Here is a 20534-nt window from a genome sequence, read left to right as displayed (position 1 = left end):
CCACAGTATCTCTAGACTTAAAAATATAATCAGTTGAAGAATACTCTTTCAAATAAAAATATTAGTAGTACTTACCCGAACTTGCCTTTAATAAATGTGATTTAAAAATATTCAGTTAGAAATATCATCTGTGTGCATATATTTTATTAGGGTAGGTTTTTCCTTGCTATATCACCATAATGTTCTTATTTTTCTAAATATAGTGATGTTTTATAAAAGATAATAATTACAATGTGACATGTTCTGATTTTTCTAATGGGACACTTTTAAAGAATTATTTAGGCCCGGGCAATTTAATTTTCTTAATCATGTTCAGCTATCAATGATGCATATAATACTTATCTGTCTCTTATAAGGTTAAAGGAAAATGTGTTCTAGAATATGTTCCATGTGGATAAAATATAATGACCCTTAAATAGAACACAGACAAACAAAGCCAAATGCAAGAGATTTTTTCATAAAAAATATACTTCAAAAGTGTATTTAACAGATTATCTTCTACATCTTTATTCTTGGATATCTCATGAAATTCAATTCACATGTAAATATCAAGCTTCATACAATAGTGAAATACATTTGACTACTGTTTAAATGTAAAAATTCAAATAGAGTATTTCTAATTTCTTCAGGCTTTAAATGATAGGACTGAGCAAAAGAATTAGAAAGAACTAGTGGTTTATGTAACACACATTCTAATGCGTTTGAAGGGATGCTTTTTTCTCTTAGACCAAAGCAGGAGCAGTGATTAGTTTAGGTTCAGGGAAATCCCCCTTGTCTGTAGCTAAAACTCTCAGGCAAGCTTTGGCATGAGAATCTATTTCATTTTGCTATAACCATATTTTCTTTTTTTAATTTGCTAATTAGTCTACTACCTAAATTTCCACTTAATTATCATGAAAATAATGTGGAATAACTTGTAGAATATTTTGTATAGGCTTCTCATAGTCTTCTCAATTTCAACTATTTTAAGATTTTAATTATTCTGATTTTAAAGTAATTTGCAGTTATTTGTGTGATTACTTGTGTAATTTTTAAAAGTTACTTACACCAGAAAAATATAAGTACTATTGTTATTTTGATGTTTTTCTAATATGAATATGCATATATCATAGGAATTATTTAAATGAATTTTAATTTCCCTTTTCAATCATCTCCCATTGAAAGCTGAATCATGAGGATACCATCTCCAAGCAGGTGAAGTATTTGATCCCTTCAGCAAGGCAGTGATTTTGAAATTCGGGTTTAGACAAAAAGAAATTTCAAGCTCCTGAAGAACAAGTTTGAAGGATTCAGAGCAGAGAATTGCACCCTGGCGTGATGCCTGTGCCAGCTGGACTGTGTGATTTTTGTTCTTTAGTAGAAGGATAACATGACATAGCAGGAATAATACTGCCTTTTCTTTCTGGCATGGATCAAGAGAAAAGAAAATACAAGAAAACAGACAGAAGGTAAGTGGCCAAAATTTTTATTTCTGCTCTTGGTTTGGTGTTTGATAATTCGAGCTGAGGAAGAAAGCAGAGTGGTTTTGACTATACAGTGCGGTCGAATACAGGGATGGGATAACTTTACATGGCAGTCCTGCACAGAAGCCATGGTGTCACAGCTTGCGGTTCAGAGCTGGTCGAAGGCTGTAGCAGAAATTCAGGAGTTTGTGAACAAGGGACAGTTAAGAGCTGCAGGGCCTGCTTTACAAATAAAAATTTACTGGAATGCAGCCACATCCATCATTTTATGTAGCTGCCTTTGAGCTTCAAGGGCAGAGTTAATTTTTTTTGCAACAGAAGCCATTTGCCTGCAAGTCTGAAATTAATTACTCTCTAGACCTTTAAGAAAAAGTTTCTAACCTCTATTCTAGAGCTTTGACAGGGCACAAGGTAAGGTCCAATATAGCAGTCCTGAGTAAGCCTAGAAAGAACAGTTCACACATTAAACCACCCCCCAAAACTGCCAGAAATGGGAGAGGTATTCTTGGAGCAGACTGTGCCTGAGAAGTAGTGAAGTATAACAGAGGTTCCCGCTGGCTTCCTGGGGCCAACTGTGCACATCTCTTCTCAACAATTGCATATTGGAAGTTTTAGAAGTGATCATAAGAGTATTTACACCATGGAAACTGGCAAATGCGACAAGTCAGATTTTTATTTGTTTGCCTATTTTTCAGAGAGACAATTTTGAATCATTTAGTGGCAGACCACTGCTCAGAAAACCAAAGAGGAGGTAGGGCTCACAGTGTTTATGGTTGTACAAGGCTCTCAATGATATCCCACAACCCATCTTAGAGAAGTGCTAGAGGAAGGGCAGAAATTCAACTGAGTAAGCATTTTTATTTAAAAATAATAAGAATTACTTATGGTTCTAGTACCCAAGCCTAGTTTTTAAAACAGATGTTTAAAAGTCATTGATTTAGTTAATTGTTCATTTATGTGTTTCTGTTACCTTGCAACTGGGCTCCTGAGGCAAACCAAATCAGTTAATGAACTTGTTTCTACACATAGGATTTTAGTAATAGAACATTACCAAATGCATAATGTTTATGTGTGGATATAAATTAAATTTTATTAAATGGGAAATATACACAGATTTTATGCTCTTTTTAAAGCTTAAGTACAAGTAATGTCTTCTATAATATTAAATACTCTTAAAAGACCATTAATTTAACAATAAATCCATAAATTTTCTCTTTTTTCTTTTTATAGTTTTAGCAAGATTCTCCCTCCTACCTCCCTGTTCTCAACATTTAAGATATGTATACAAGAAGAAATTAGGGGAATTTACTACCGTCCATAAACTGGGGGGTTTCCAACTTTAATTCTTTTTTTTTTTTGAGACTCCGTCGCCCAGGCTGGAGTGCAGTGGCGCGATGGCAATGTCGGCTCACTGCAAACTCTGCCTCCCGGGTTCACACCATTCTCCTGCCTCAGCCTCCCGAGTAGCTGGGACTACAGGAGCCCGCAACCACGCCCGGCTCCAACTTTAATTCTTAATGCATCAATTTTATAGTTTCTCTTTAATACATTGATGTAAATTCGCCTTTGCAGCACACAATACACACACTTCCAGGACTTTAAGGATCCCTTTGGGGAAAATGTTCTGTATTCACAAGTTGACAAACTTAAAAAAATAATACAGATTTGAAAAGCAAAAATGTAGATTTTGAAAATATGGAGATTGAGTTCATAACATAAAACACATATTCATAAAGTGTTTAAATATAAGGGAAATCACAGACAAAATGGCAATCATCTGAAAGGTAATTCAGATACACAGTTGCAAAAAAAAAGAAAAAAGAAGTTCTTCAGAAGAACAAAGGGTAATATCGCAATCAAAAAGTAATACATAGAGGAATTTTTCTGCTAGCTGAATGTTATATTTTTAAACCTATATTTAAAGTTCTGTTGATGAAGTGGCATATGAATTTCTCATCATATTTTCACACTGGGGATGGATAGCATTAATCCCATTATTTTTAATTGAAGGGCACTGGAATTCATTAAAATATTAAAAAATGAAGGTTTCCAAAGTATTATGAAAAGTGAATATTCTATTACTAGGCTTGTCTTGGTGGAGATTATCAGCCACCTGGAGATAAGGCTCTTTTCCACCTAGGGATGATGAGAAAAGCTCTAATAACGCATTCTCCAAAATGCTGCACACTTATTAGTCTATAATTCCGTAATTCATTTTTTCAAATACAAGTTGTATATACATGATATCTGGCTTCCTAAACAAATTTACCTCCCAATTATTCAATTTTGAAACCACAATTTTTGCATTTTTTAAAAAACTTTTAAATCCCCTCCTTACAATTTTGACTTAAATTTCCATAGTTTCACAATTCCACATGGCTAGGGAGACCTTACAATCATGACGGAAGATGAAAGGCACATCTCACATGGCAGCAGACAAGATGTGAGAGCTTGTGAGGGAAACTCCCCTTTTTAAAACCATCAAATCTTATGAGACATATTCACTATCACCAGAATAGCATGGGAAAGCCCCGCCCCATGATTCAATGACCTCCCACCAGGTTCTTCCCACAACATGTGGGAATTGTGGGAATTACAATTTATGATGAGATTTGGGTGGGGGCACAGCCAAACCATATCAGATAGATCATATAGGGCTTATATATTTTATACCGCTTTCCCCTACAAACCTAATACATCATGCTACATATTTTTAAAATAAGACATGCAATATAAACATTAAGTATCATCTTGACAAATAGCAATCAAAACCTTGCATTTTCCTACTGGGATTAAGGAGATAATCTTAATGTAATTTAGAATCCCACATAGTTAACAAAAAAAAATGCATGCAAAGTTAGGCTTTGAGGTTTTGCTTAAAATCTTCTTACTAATGTTTCAAAAACTTAGAATTTTCTTCATATGGCTCAGTAATTTAACCCTCTATATAGTAAATGTTTTCTTGGAAGTCTCTCAAACAGAAGACTCTTAAAGCTTGATATCAATGATTATCGTTCTAATCTAACAAGCTTACAACTTTAAATTCTGTGACATTCTAAATTCTTCAAAAATAACACAAATCCTCTCTTTGTAAATGAGATCACCCAACAAGTTAATAGGGAATCAAACATTTTAAAATTCTCTGCATCCATTAAATGCCCCTTTGTTAAACTTCATCTGCATTTCAAACATAATATTTATCTTACTTCTTTGGAGCTGTTATGCTCTGGGCATAAGACGGAGAGTACTCCAGGGAAGGGGCAACATCTATATTTTTGCCAAGACATTTTAATCATTACAGTGGAGTTTTTGTTTTTGTTTTGGTATCTATGGTTACTTCTCTGAGTTTTTTTCTCCTTCTCTCTCTTTCATGTTTTCTCCTACAGTTTCTTATTAATATTTTCAGACTCTCCACATGTGAGGGGATCAATTCACAATGATGTGTCTTTTATAATCCCCATCTTCTGCAAAATACAGTGTTCCCATCTGTTCATAAAATTTGTTCAGAGTTTTGCTTAGATTAGGAGGGTGGGGATGGTTTCAGGATGAAACTCTTCCACCTCAGATCATCAGACATTATTAATAGATTAGTATAAGAAGCGCACAATCCAGATTCCTCGCTTGTACAGTTCACGATAGGGTTCGCACTCCTGTGAGAATCTAATGCTGCCACTGATCTGACAGGAGGCAGAGTTCAGGCAGTAATACTCGCAGCTCACCTCCTACTGTGTGGTCCATGGTCTGGGGGTTTGGGACCCCTGTCTTAGGTGATTCAGGATATATAGTACTCCAGGAGCTGGAAAAGTGGAGATGACGGTTAATCTCTTGGGGTTATCAGTTCTACCACTGGACATAGATTAAGAGATTAAACATGTTTAACTTAAGCTGAGCATGGTAAAGTTTTTTACCTAAACTTTAGACAGCAGAGCATACACAGAAAGTCCATAAAACAGAGTGATCAAGTTAGAGCACATAGGAAAAAATTGCCTCGCTTTCTCTCCCATGTTCTCCTGCTCTCCTTCTCTATTCTGGACTATCACTCATTTTCTCTCACTGTCGGTCTATCTATCTTTTGGTCTATCTCCTAAAGAGAGGTTAGGGTAAACGAGAGACTAGGCAGAGAAACAGACTGAATCTATGATCCCTACTTGAAAATGACAAAATCTTTTCTGAATAGAAGACAATGTAGAAATAGAACTTTGTGGCCGGGTGTGGTGGCTCACAGCTGTAATCCCAGCACTTTGGGAGGCCGAGGCTGGTGAATCACGAGGTCAGGAGATAGAGACCATTCTGGCCAACATGGTGAAATCCCATCTGTGCTAAAAATACAAAAATTAGCCGGGCATGGTGGCACGCACCTGTAGTCCCAGCTACTTAGGAAGCTGAGGCAGGAGAATCACTTGAACCTGGGAGGTGGGGTTGCAGTGAACAGAGATCGCGCCACTGCACTCCAGCCTGGGTGACAGAGTGAGACTCCATCTAAAAAATGAAAGAATGAACGAACGAAAGAAAAAGAGAGAGAGAGAGAAAGAAAGAGAATTTTGCAATGAAATCTTTTGGCTGGTAAGAAGAGATAAGGATGAAGACTGAAAGGGAGATGTCTACCAAGCAATCATAAAATTTGAACACTTCCTTCTTCCTATAGCCTACCTCCTCTGTCCAGAGATTCACACTTTTGCTGATACCGCCAAGAATTTGCCAAACTCTTGCTAAAAAAGACTACAGATCAGATGTTTTTGGAACATGGATTTTGTCATTTACTTAAGATATAGAAAGTGCTGATGGGATTAATCACCAGCTGGCAGCATAAGATTACCACTGGCAATTATGATGAGTGTAAACATTTTAAACAAAATTCTCCTGTGTTTGGAACTTACTCCATATCAAAGTTTTAGCTGCATTAAAAATTCCTTATGCAAATACCTTCTACATACATCTTCATAATGCCTCTGATTATTTCTGTAAGTGAGATTATTAAAGGTAGAGAGGCAAACTGCATGTGAGCGCTTGAGACAGACACCATGGTGTTGAAATCTGGCTCTAATATATATCAACTGTAAGCCCAGAGTTCATTCACTTAACCCCTCAGTACCCCAGTTTTCTCACCTGTAGAAGAGAAATAAAAATAACTAGTTCATAGACTTGTAAGATTATACAAGTTAATATTTACAAAGCATGTAGAGTAGTATTTTGACTACAGTATTAGTAAGTCAAAAGCATATTTTAATATTTTAATATGTGTTACTGAAACATGTTCCAGAAACTAGTTGAGGTAGTGTTACCTTTTTAACAAATTTTTAAAAAAAATTTCTTAGATTTTTGAGACAGCCTGTCTGTCACTCAGGCTGGAGTGCAGTGGTGTGATCATAGCACATTACATCTTCAGACTCCTGGGCTCAAGTGGTCCTCCTACCTCAGCCTCCTGAGTAGCTGGGACTACAGGTGTATGCCACCACACTAGGGTAATTTTTAAATTTTTTGTAAAGACAGGGTCTCACTATGTTGCCCAGGTTGGTCTCAAACTCCTGGCCTCAAGCTATTCTCCTGCCTTGGCCTCCCAAGTGCTGAGATTACAGTTCTAGTTGTAATTGGTTTCAACACGCTAAATATGAAGGACCAATTTTTAACATCCTTAACACCCCTTATATATTCATTTTTATTCTCCTTTTACAATATGATAGAAAATATAATCATGTTCAAATTTGTAATTTTTGGTTTTAGTAGTTTTTCTTTCATAATTTATTCTTTACACATATTTTTTCATTTGCAGTACTATGTATTGTAAAAGTCAAAATAAAAATAGAGGTACAAATATTTTTTATTCTTTTAATTTATTTTCTTTTTAAATTTCCAACTTTTAAGTTCAGGGGTACATGTGCAGAATGTGCAGGTTTGTTACACGGGTAAACATGTGCCATGGGGGTTTGCCGCACAGGTCATCCCATCACCTAGGTATGAAGCCCAGCATCCATTAGCTATTCTTCCCGATGCTCTCCCTCCTCCGACTCCCTGACCTCTGACAGGCCCTGGAGTGTGTTGCTCTCCCCATGTGTCCATGTGTTCTCATCATTCAGCGTCCACTTATAGGTGAGAACACATGGTATTTGGTTTTCTGTTCCTGCATTAGTGTGCTAAGGATAATGGCCCCCATCTCCATCCATGCCCGTGTAAAGGACATGATCTCATTCCCTTTTATGGCTGCATAGTATTCCATGGTGTATATGTACCACATTTTCTTTATCCATTCTATCATTAATAGGCTTTCTGGTTGATTCCATGCCTTTGCTATTGTGAATAGTGCTGCAATGAACATACATGTGCAGGTGTCTTTATAATAGAATGATTTATATTCCTTTGGGTATATACCCAGTAATGGGATTGCTGGATCGAATGGTATTTCTGCCTCTAGGTATTTGCCGAATCGCCCCACTGTCTTCCACAATGGTTGAGCTAATTTACGCTCCTACAAACAGTGTAAAATCATTCATTTTTCTCCACAACCTCACCAGCATCTGTTATTTTTTGGCTAATAATGGCCATTCTGACTGGCGTGTTGTGGTTTTGGTTTGCATTTCTCTGCTCTTTGCCCCTTTATGGGAAAATTATGTGGGTTTTTAAAAACAAATTATTCTGTAAAGCTCTTTGACTTTAGCAATAATATACAATCACTCATCAAATAAACGGCAAATATTTTTGGAGCATTTTTCTTTTAAATCTTTTTGTCATGTCATTAAACCATATATATACATATATATTTTTTCATTTGTGATGTCTCTTTTCATTTTGTGATTTCACTTTTATCATTAGACATATTCTGATCTCAATATCAAAAATATATTCATTTGAATCTATTTTATGGCTTCAGGTTATTCAATTAATTATGCTAATCTCTCTGGAATCTGTGCAATAATAAGATATGAGATTAGAGCATACCTTAATTGTTTCCTGATTAAACTATTATCAAAACCTCTCTGATAGTTTATTTAATCATTATCATTTGTTTCTGTCTTATCGTGACTGTATCATTGTCTATCAATTCAATAACATTTCTGAAGGTAAAATAAAACTTTTTAACATTATTCTATCTTTGTAGAATAGAATTTGATTTCTGAAAAGGATAATATTTTTTTCCTCATTCCTTTTTCTTTCCTTTTACTTTCATACTCCTTTCCTTACAAGGACATAGGCATGTGTCCTAATCCTGTCCATCTTACGACCTAAAGTTCAGTGTTCTGGAAGATTTCTGAAAAGATTTACCTTCCTGATTAACAACAACAACAAAGGCAGAGACAGAGAAGCAGACAGAGATCCACATTTTTAAATATTGGATTTGACTTAATTTTATGAGTATAGTATGCCAGGTCTACAGGATAGCTGTCCTGTGAACAAGAGAATAGTATGAAGCTGCCCCAGAATCCTGGAATTGTTGAGAAGCTGAAATACCTAACCCTTAAACCCCCTACTATAGATATCTTTTAATATTGGATAATTAAAACCAGTAAAATACATCCAGCTTTTAAGAACATCCTAGCTGGTTTATTTACTGATTTTATTAAACTGACATGTCTTTATTGAGCCAACATTTGATTTAAATTTTCCCCTGATTTCTACCAAGTAAAGGCCAACATTCTGAGGTCAACATCAAGTTCTCTCTCTTATCTTATTTCCAGCCTAATTTCTGGCTATTTTTTTTTTTTGTGGAGTTGCATATTCAGATTTACCTCCTTTTCATTCCATATAGTTTTATTTGTCATTCAAATAGCCATTTCTAGCTGGGACATCCTTCCTACTCATTCCTTCCTCTTGAAATTCTCTCTGGTCTTCAAGAACAGTCATGCATTCCAATAATTTGTGAACATACTTATCACAGCATAACTGAAATACAATTGTTATATTATAGAACATAACTGGGGTCCACTTGCTCAGTACAGTAAAACCAGGTATCTACATGGATTTTTGCAGCAAAAGAAGGAAAGACATTTATTGCAGGGAACCTAGCAAGGAGGACCAGGCAGCTAAGTGCTCAAATCCTAACCTTCCCAATGGCTTGCAGGCATGTGTTTTTAAAGGCAGGTATAAATTTTAGGAAAGCAGAAGCTACAGGCAAAATCATAAATCAGTACATGGAGATTACACACTGGTTTAGGCCTGAAAGGGCGGGATATCTTGAAGCAGGGATGGCAGTGCTTACGGGTGGTAGATAGATTCTAAGATTTTCTGATTTGCAATTAGTTAAGGAAGAGAAGTTTTGTTTAAATATTTGAGGTCAGTAGAAAAACATTAACTGCCTGGAGGTGAGAAGTGATTTCTCCAATTCCCTCAGGAAGAAATTTACAGAAAAAGACAAGGGTTAAAATTCATCTTCACTTCGCCCTTATCTGTGCCCATGAATCCCTTTGGTGAAGGTCCTCAGTGGGGGTCCAAGTTTCTGAAAGACAAGTCAGGGACATATGTTAAGATGCTATCCTTCGTTTCTATGAGGAAAGCAAGTATCTCCAGAACTCTAACTTCCTTGGCTATTGTTTTAAGCTACTATTACCTTCTTGTTTAACAAGTTACTTATTTAGTTCTGGGTCTAGCTTGGTACCTGAAGTTATCCTTTAGGAACTAAGGATTTTCTTTTATTTCCATGCTTTGGGGGCTTCAGGTTCCTAAAAAGGGGGTCCTTGCTCTGTCTCACAATGTCTCTTTACCCTGAACACCAACAACATCTGGCTTCCATCATTCAAATGACAATTTCACACAAGAGGACTAAAACCATTACACACAGACACTGTTTGCTGTCTAAACTAACATGAATTTACTACTCTACTGCCTGCAATTGACAAGAATTTAATTTTCCAAAAGTTTTTAACCCAGGAAGATGAAGATGTTGCAGGGGCCAAGGGAAAGCTTCCCCTTTGCCCTCTGAAGGTTCACTGAAAATGAACTGACGACAGACAGAGATTTATAAGAGAAAGGGAATACATATTTATTTCACATGCAGAGCATGAGAAAATCACAGGACAATGATTATTCAATAACCCAGTGAGCTCCAGATGCTTATATACCCCCCTTCATAGGGCAAGAGGAGATAGGTGAGGCACGTAGGCATCAATGATTTTCAGGGGAAATGAATGAGCCCAAAGAACAATGACGTAAGACAAAATATTTCTCAGCACTGAAGGAGGTGGCAGGTAGGTGAGGGGCTAAACTTCACTGGGAACAAAGGTTTTCTTATCATGCAGATAAAGCCTCCCAGGTAATCTCTCAGTGAGATGCTCCAAGAAGAATAGACACGAATATGTCTGGGTATGGTGAAAACTCCTAGTCTTCGCTTCTCCGTGGGTAATCTTTCCCAGTTATTTGATGAGATCCCTAGGGAGGTGATGTTAAGGCAATAGCATTTCTTTTGGAAAGAAGTTTTCTTAAAGAAATTCCAAGAAGGGTTTATCTTGCTGCTTCCATAAAAAAGATCAGAGAGACAGGGAGGTGGGGGAAGGTCAGAGAGGGACCTCGAAACTGCTTGTTTAGCTCAGCATGTCAAAGGGTCACACTTGTGAGTATTGTTTTCTGAGCCAGCACTGTAATAACTTTATGATTTGCTTAAAAACTTCCTGACTGTCCATTTATCTGAACAATAGACAAATCTACTTTACCTCCTCTCTCAGAACAATATATGCTCAAATCAACTGAATAAACAAATCTTTACAGTTCCAAATTTACTTAGAGCTGTTCTTTCATTGTGACCATGAATTATAAACTGTCATATAACAAACTTTGCCCAGTTCCAAACAGGCCCTGTGCATTGGAAGCACTGGGGAAATATAATTAAAAACAAAATCATCTCTCAATTTAGAATTCTTTTCTTCTTTTTTTTTTTTTTGACAGAGTCTCGCTCTGTCACCCAGGCTGGAGCGCAGTGGTGCAATCTCGGCTCACTGCAAGCTCCACCTCCCAGGTTAATGCCATTCTCCTGCCTCGGCCTCTCGAGTAGCTGGGACTACAGGCATCCGCCACCACACCCAGCTAATTTTTTGTATTTTTAGTAGAGACAGGGTTTCACTGTGTTAGCCAGGATGGTCTCGATCTCCTGACATTATGATCCACCTGCCTCGGCTTCCCAAAGTGCTGGGATTACAGGCATGAACCACCGTGCCCAGCCAGAATTCCTTTCTTCAAAGGTAGTAGGGAAAGACACAACTTTTATTATTGAATAAGCATTAAACAAGAATGTGATGTGCATTACAGACAATCCATTAAAAGATTTCAAAGACAAAAAGAAATCTCACCCTTTTATATAGTCAAGAACACACATATAATTATGTACACATACTCCTTGACTTCCAATGGGGTTACGTTCCAATAATTCATCATACGTTGGAAACATTCTAAGTCAAAAATGCACTTAATACAGCTAACGTGTTAGCAGTGGTGAATCTGTATGAGTCTGCAGCAACCTCAATTCTTGTATCCTCAGAAGAAAGAATTCCAATGAGGGGCACGGGGCAGAGTGAAAGATGTAGGCAAGTTTTAGAGCAGGAGTGAAAGTTTATTAAAAAGCTTTAGAGCAGGAATGAAAGGAAGTAAAGTATACTTGGAAGGGGGCCAAGCGGACAACTTGAGAGATCAAGTGCAGTTTGACCTTTGACTTGGGATCTTATACACTGGTAATCTGTATACGTAGTGGCCTTCCAGCACTTGGGAGGAGCCGCATGTGCAGTATATTTACTGGAGTTGGACGCATGCTCACTTGAGGCATTCTTCCCTTACTAGTCAAGTAGAGGAAGGCCATATACCAGTTAAATGCTGCCATGTTGCCTCTTAGTGCACATGTTTGAGCCCACTCACCCAACTCCTGAGATCTCATCAGGAAGCTGCTGATTACTAGTTTTAGGTGTTTCTGTCTTTTGGGAGACTGCCTTTCCCTGGTTCCAGCTGTGACCAATTATTATGTTAGCCAGATCATGTAACAACCACCTGACCATCACCTGATGGTCATTTGACATTCCTGTTTGGTGTTTGGGGGGCCCTCTCCTGCCACGCTCATGTCTGACTAGCTACCTACTGAATCATAGCCTAGCCTAACCTACCTTAAACATGCTCATAAAACTCACATTAGGCTACATTTAGACAAAACATTTTATGACAAAGCCAACTTTACAATAAAGTGTTGCATATCTCATGCAATTTATTAAATACTGCAGTGAAAGTGAAAAACAGAATGTTTGTATAAGTATTCACCATGAATATACACATAGTAAAGTCAAAAAATTGTCAATTGAACTGTTGTAAGTCAGAGAATGTTTCTACATGTTTCAAGATAAACAATAACTAGTTCTGAAATGAGAACTTGACAGCATCATTTGTCACACATAGTTCTTCTTGACTTTACTTGATAATTGGGGTGACCTTTAGATAAAGAAGAAGCAAACTTTTCATATCTTCATGACAAGAGGTAGTTTTGCAACTTGGAACAAGGTGCCCACTAAAGACATTCTCCTAACTTTCCACAGAAGCTGGGAGAAGGTGGTGCTACATCCCTTGATGTCTACCTTTCAAAGAGACGGTTCTTGGTCCTTTAGAAATACAAACCTAGATCACAAAGCTGATAAAATGCCAATCTGGTCTTCAAAATGATATATATATACATTTCAAAGAGAGAAGTAATTACTTAAAATTACATGTTTTATAAGCAAAATGCTCAAAGTAAAAGGAGGGGAGGGAAATCTCTTTCCTTATTTTCAACATGGAAGATTATGCCTCTTACTTTTAAATTGTGTTTGTTCTTAGAAAAGACCCATCTTAAATGAGATCTTCCATACCTTTTGAATGTACTACCATTGATGTGTCCCATCTGCAACTCTACTAAGATGGTCAAGGTAGTGGTTTCCCCTATTGCAGAAGGAGTAAATTTGAATTTGATTTATATGCTGGTTATTTTGATGGTATTTTTAGCATCAACTGCTGGAAATAAACAACTACTATCATATATTAATTTTTGAAACTATCATATACCCTCTAAGTAGACTGTAAGATCCTATAAGGTAGAAAGTATTTTTTTGTAAATTTATATTTTACTTTAATTTTCTCTTGTGGTTAACGTACCCTATACTCACTTGACAATCAGTGAATAAACAAACTTTCTTTAGTAGTCATAACAATGCCTTGTCTATATTTTGTGATGTGAATAGGATAAAATTAACTGACTCTGTGGCAGACAATTTATAATTATCTTTCATTACTCTGAACACAATTTAATCATAAATACAAACAAAATAGCATCTCTCATTTAGTGCAAACTGAGAAAAGTGACTGAAACAATCAATTACAACATATCTTCCACAAATTAGTATTATTTTTTTCATATCTGCAGTAAAATACATGCAAATTGCATGATTTAACAGACAGGAATTACTAGATTTCTTAATGTACTTTTGAAATTACTTTTCACTCATTATGAATCCTTTCTAGTTCTTGACTGGTTCTTCATTTTCTAGAAGAATATGCTTTTTATAAAGCACTTCAGAGATGCATAAGTCTGCATTCCTCTGAAAATGACCTCCCAGAAGAGATGTTTTGGAGAGATATTAAGCCATTTTCATTGCTAATTAACCCCCTACCCAGGCGTTGTTACAGTTTCTCAGTCATCATAAATACCACAGATCTCTTCTTTTCTTTAAACATGCCAGAGAGCAAGGGGTCCTGCTGTTACTAGACAAAAGCAAGATGCTAATACAAAGTTAGCCGTGACCTTTATCCTTTATCAGAGTCATCAAGCAGTAGTTACTTCAGGATCACAGATGAAATAGCAATGCTCAAAGTGGTAATAAAAACTATGTTCCAATTAGAAAAAAAAAGGATATTACAATTTTTTATTTGATACTTTCATTTAACTTGCAGGAAGCCTACTGAAATTACTCAAGAACAGGTTAGGAAGTTTATTTGACCTATGCATTGCAAATATCAAATATATTCCAAGATAGGCAATTAGAGTGGGTTAGTAAAGAGTTTGCATTCAATGAAAATATCACTCTTAAATGAAATACGGCATTTACTTAATTCCAAAAATACTTGGCAGAGTTAGTCACATGTTTTTTGCCTATGTGCTAGACATTCTCCTGAGTCATGTTTGATTTTGTAATTCTAAAATTTAGCAACCTTTCCATTTCAGCCAGAAACCTTTTCTTCAACTTAGGTAACTACTTCCAGATGAATTAATGATGCCTGCAATTCTTCCCAGATATAAAGAAATAGGAAGAAACTGACAAGCATACTATGCTTTATTATATTGTTAAACATAAATAAACAAATTAATTAAGATTAAAATATAAACATTAGGAAGATGTACTGTCTATGCTCAGAAAGAGAATGATCCCTTTTCTCTTCATTATAAGGGTCACAGCCAATGCTTCTCTAACAAAAGTCAGGTTAACAACAGAAAAGCATAACAAATTGATCAACATGTATAAGCATGATGGCCATATAAAAAAGTTGCAAACTCAGAGAAGGACCAGATAATTGACACTTAAATACCCTTTTCATTGGGGTGAGGAAAGCGGGGAGATTGTAAATGAATGAACCAAAAGACCAGACAATGGTTTGTAAACAATTTCTCTTTGGATGCTGAATGGGGCCAAAGGACAAATAGCAGCTTTAGACAAGTTACAGGAATGTGAGGGACAGAACTACATTGTGAACCAAGGTTATCTTATTATGTAGATACATTCTTCCAGGTAGTCTCTAGGAATTACCCTCAGAAAAATAGAGGAAAAGCCTATCTGGTCATGATGAGAATTTCCAGTTTCTTCTCTTCACCACTGGTTAACCTTTTCTGGTTATTTGATGAGATACATAGGAAGAGGTCTTAAGAAAATTGCATTTCTTTTGGAAAGAAGTTTCCTCAGTCAGATAGGGTAGTGTTCAGAGAGAACCCCTCCTACTTCTTTGGAAAAAAAAAAAATCAGAGAGATGGGGAGAAAGGAGAAGCTTAGAGAGAGCTGTTGATTCTGAGGCTTATTTCTGAGGTCTTTCAATTTTCTTTATTCCAAAGTACTTAGCATGTCAAAGCACCATATTTAGGGTTATCATTTTCTGAGCCAAGAACTTTTTTCTGAGAGTTTATGTAATGAGATTATCTAAATTAGTCTGAAACTTGAGCAAAAGTTTCATAGAAACAGTGATGTGGGTTTTGAGAAATAAAGACTGAGGCAATATTAGCGAGACAAAGAGTGGTTGACCTGTAGTGTTCCAGCAGTTGGAGGCTCTGTGATGTGTGAAAATTTCCAGGAACAAAAAGAGGACCCAAGGTACCACCCGATGTGTGGCATGGAATACATCTAGAGAAAGATACAAAGACAAGGCTGTACAGGACATTTGAGGTTGATATACATTCTTTGCTTGGCCAAACCTCAGCCAGGCTTCTCACTCTTATGTTAAGCCCATCTGTAAAATCCAGTTTTAGCAAAGAACCCTGCTAAGTCAGTTTAGCAAGAACACTAATCCTTGATATCTGATCAAGTTTCTTATCTTCCACTCTCCCCTAAGTAATGTCTAATCACCCCAGCCTGTCTTCAGCAAAATTTCTGTTAAATTTCTCAGTAATTTTTTATCCACTGACCCCTACCCTGCTTCTTGCTATAAATTCCCACTTGCCCATACTACATTCTAAGTTGAACCCAATCTTTTTCCTCCACTGCAAGATTCTGTTGCAGTGGTCCCTATACTTAACATGATGGTCCTGAATAAAGTTATCCTTACTTTGCTCTAACAAATATCATTAAATAATTTATTTTAGTAAGATTATATGGAGGATAGCATATATGTTACAAGCAAGGAAAATGTCTGAAAGTTCTAAATAGCACTTGATAAGTCATGTTAAAGAAAATCAGAGCTGAACAGTAGTCAAAGTGGTGAAGTCAGATTTATTCAGAGCTATTGCGATAGGGAAAAGAGACCTCAGTTTAGAACTGGGCCCAAATCTGAATATAATAGGAAGAGTGGGGATTCATAGCCAAGTGGGTCAGGGTTGGTGGATCAAATATTCATAAGCAGAAACATTATGCCTAAGGGGAGACTCTGGCTCTACCAATTAGGTTGGATTCTTTGCTGAAGGCAGGGCAGGATGATCAGAAAACACTCAGGAAGTAGTGGGGGAATGAGATCTTTGATCATATATTGAAAGTGATCAGGTATCAAGGGTGGTGAAGTTTCCTAAGCTTTTTTTTTTTTTTTTTTTTTTTAAGATAGGGTCTCGCTCTGTCACTCAGACTGGAATGCAGTGGCACAATCATAGTTCACTGCAGCCTTGAAATCTTGGGCTCAAAGGATTCTCCCACCTCAACCTCACAAGTAACTGAGACTATAGGTTGTGTGTCACCACGTCCTGCTAATTTTTTATATTGTTTTTAAGACAGGTTCTCATTTTGTTGCCTAGGCTCTTATTTAACTCCTGGGCTTAAGCAATCTTCCTGCCTTGGCTTCCTAAAGTGTTGGGATTACAGGAGTGAGCCACCACACCCAGGCAAGATTCTTGCTACAGTTGAGCAATGCAGGCTCAATAATCATCGATCCTAAGGTTAAAGCCTAGAGGGCTTACAGGAGCTTGGCAGAGTTTGGTCAAGGGTAGTCTTTGTTGGTACTAAAATATCTGATACGTGTTTTAATAAGGTTTTAATTTAAAGATACATAAGCATCCAAACACTAAATAGAAATTATAATACTGGAATTTCACGTACTTCCTCCAGGGAACAGGATCAAGATAAATGGTAAGAGGAGTAGGCAGGTATCAGGGAGATGTAGGAAGGAATTTTCTGAGTTGCATGCCTAGCTCTCTGGAAATATCTCTTTTTGAGTCAGGAACAAGCATTTGGAGGGGGCTCCTGAAAATCTAAATGCATTTTCTCTGTTGTATTACACAATGAAAATCCTAAATTATATTACTAAGTAAATTAAACCAATGTAGTGTATTTTTAACACTCACTGCCTAGATAAGTACTCTAAAAATTACTTTTTAGTTCATATATATGTAAATATCTATATGAGACTTAAAGTAGCATTGTTAGTTTTCAAATGTAGTTTGCTAAGCCAATCTCAGATTTACAGTTGGACAGAAAAGGAAAACACAAACAGCTCATTTTTCTGTAAAGTAACATCTTAATCTAGAGAACTGATGCCACTCAGTTGGAGACAAAAAATAAAATAAGTAAACTGAATCAATGAATCACTGAATTATTGAAATGAGCCACATTGTCAAATACTTTAATGTCTGTCCATATTAAAACTCCTCTTTGTAGCAATAGATAAATTTGCATGTTTTAGAAGATGAGTTCAATGATCAAAGGCATAGAGAATTTACAGGTTAAATAAAAATGAACATACAATTCTCTATTGTAGGCTACTTACTATCTATAAGTATTATTACATTATTATTAAATAATGTAACTGTACTGAAAGTTATTTCTCAGAAAAGGAGAAGGAAAAATTGCTACAATGTTCACCCGTCATTTTGAAATAAACTCTTGTTCCCCAAACTTTGGCTCTGGTGACATTAAGATGGAAAGAAATGTCACTGATGTCTCTCCCCTCTGGACTATGTGTCTTAGGTCACATAGTTCAAATATAGCCTTTTTCTGACAGTGCTATTCTCTTATTGAATAAGATGATACTACTACAGTTACACAAACTAATATATACTTAAATTGAGGTGTAAAAATCTAGTTAAATGCTGGAGATAACTGTAATATTGCTTTCTGCCACTTCATTACTGTTTTTTCTATGTTCAGATCAATATTGACACCAATTTCTAAGCACATGAACTCAGAGTCAATGAAAGCTTAAAAGATTTCACATTAACAAATTCAGATTTAAACAGGTGCTAACAAATTGCAATATGAACGTGAAAACAGTGGAAATATGCTTCCTTTTCTAGATCCTATCTGTGACAATTAAGAGCACTCTAAGAGGAAAACACATCCCACCACAATAAGTCATAAGACTACAGAAGCTAGAAACATATGAATATAATATAGGCTCGCTATGCTATATTACTGTGCATTTCATAAAGCCCCAAGATGGTGAATCTTACCAACTTACGTAGAGTTTTAATCTATTTCTTTTCGTTCTCCCTCATGCGGTTGGCTCTCTAATCAGAATTATTTCTGTATTTTGTCTCTAACAAGCCAACTTTATACCAGTCCCTTGCCTTTGCAATTCCTCTTATTTTTGCTTCAAATATATTTTGCTTCATTTCCTTCTTATTTGAATGACGATTCTTCACAACATGGCTTAGGTTTCACCTGTTCTACCAAATTTTTCCTGATTATTTTTTTCTTTACTGTAAAAGGAAGCATTCATTTTTGTTATAGTAAAAAAACTCTATGTGTTTATATATATATTGACCGAAGGTAAGTTAGAGGTTAGCTCTGGGTTAACTGCGGTCTACTGGATTAGGCTGGATTTGACTGGACTGATTGTCTCCATATATCTTCTAGTTCCAGAACACAATCTAGGACTGACTACTATCTGGGACCTATTGCTCTTAAGGCAAATGCTTGAAATATATTACATAGTTGCACCAAAGTTCCTGCTGAACTGTCCTGTTAAATGTCAGGTTTACTCTTATTTCACTCCCAAACAAGTAATTTAACCAAATTGCAGTAGTAAAGTATACCTCACTTTCTGGGAGATACTATTATATAATACTCTTACAGAAGAGAGAATCAATATTCAAATAATAATGCCAATTACCCCTATCTGTGCTCTTGATGGCACATAATTGATTTCTCCCTGCATGAAAAATACACTCAATACTTCCCTAGGAATAAAGCAAATGGCTCTTTCAATCAAGACATAATATGTGAGGTCCTGTAGCTCATTATCTCAATCGGGCGCAGATGCAGCTCTTTTTGATCTGGAAACATGAAATAATAATATAAGTATATTCTCTATCTATTCCCAATATTTGATTGTGAAACAGGGATACTAAAATAAACATTCCCAGTCAAATAGAGGAAGAAGAGATGATACTCAAAGTCACTGCTCCTTTGCAATTAATCCCCCTGTGACAATTAAAAGTCTGCCATCTCTGAATGTAGGAAATGTTTCCTGATTAGACTCCATTCCCAATCCCTGCCTGTTGATTAGCCATCCTTGTTTCTCAAAACTTTGTTTCTTTTCTCTGGGAAGTTCTTCTTTTTTCCTCACCTTCCTTGGCCGTATCAGAAAGGCATATGGAGCATATGTCAATCATGGCAGGTGAGCAACTTTGCCTGTTTTCTGCCATTAGGAAATTGAGGGCCTAAGGATTGTTTTGCCTTCTAATTATAGTCCCTTTTAAACTAGGCTTATAGCATTTTTGAAAATATATACCTTGCAAAACCTTGTTGGCTTTTAGCTATTTGATTTTAGTCAGCTCCTTATGCCAATAGTCACACCCACAGTTCTTTTTGAGACATATGATATCCCTTGTCTAAACTTTGTGATAGATATGGTGATCTTAACAGGCTTCTTTGGGACCACATATTTGGTCTCTTCCCCTTGATCATAAGTAAAAGGGAAATCTTAGCAAGGAGCTTGACGACCTCTCACCACTGCTGCCTTGATTTGATGTTTGTCCCAGAGTTTGTCTTCATTGGCTTTTGTGGCTCATGTGTTTTCTCAGGTTTACTTCTTACTGATTGGAGTTGAGTGCATCTTTCAAATGTACAAGTCCTGAATTGTGTGGATTGTCTTCTTGTCTCTTTCATCTCTGACTGCCCACAGCTTAACTTTTTTACAAACCTGTCTCTTTCCTGTTGTATCATAGCAAACACAGCTAGTAACAAAGCTAGGGACACAAATTTATGACATCCATTACCTATTTTTATGAGAGGCAATAGTCTTATCGAATATTTTGGCTTGAATATATGGACTGTCATTTGTCTAAACTTCGTTCAGGGTTTTCACACCGCCTGTCAGTCAGCCCAAAGGCAGTCACACCTATTGATTTTATATGTGCTATGGTAGCACTCTTACTGTTGTATTAACTTCCGTATGAGTCCTGCAATTACAACAGTCGGAAAATATCAGCATTTTACAACAACACTTATGTCT

The 20534-nt window shown here is 36.4% G+C and overlaps 1 long non-coding RNA gene across 1 annotated transcript in view; it reads left to right on the top strand.

Moving 5' to 3' along the window:
- The first annotated feature begins 1334 nt into the window (after window positions 1-1334).
- The window catches only part of LOC129022632 (uncharacterized), a 60315-nt gene continuing 41115 nt past the window's right edge, over window positions 1335-20534 (top strand). The window contains exon 1 of the long non-coding RNA XR_008496497.2: window positions 1335-1448. This is a non-coding gene — a long non-coding RNA (uncharacterized LOC129022632). The remainder of the gene's footprint in view (window positions 1449-20534) is intronic.

This window comes from Pongo pygmaeus, chromosome 22, assembly GCF_028885625.2.
Source record: "Pongo pygmaeus isolate AG05252 chromosome 22, NHGRI_mPonPyg2-v2.0_pri, whole genome shotgun sequence".
Classification (NCBI taxonomy): Eukaryota; Metazoa; Chordata; class Mammalia; order Primates; family Hominidae; genus Pongo; species Pongo pygmaeus.
Note: the sequence above shows the minus strand (reverse complement) of the source record. Positions and strands in the feature narration are given on the sequence as shown.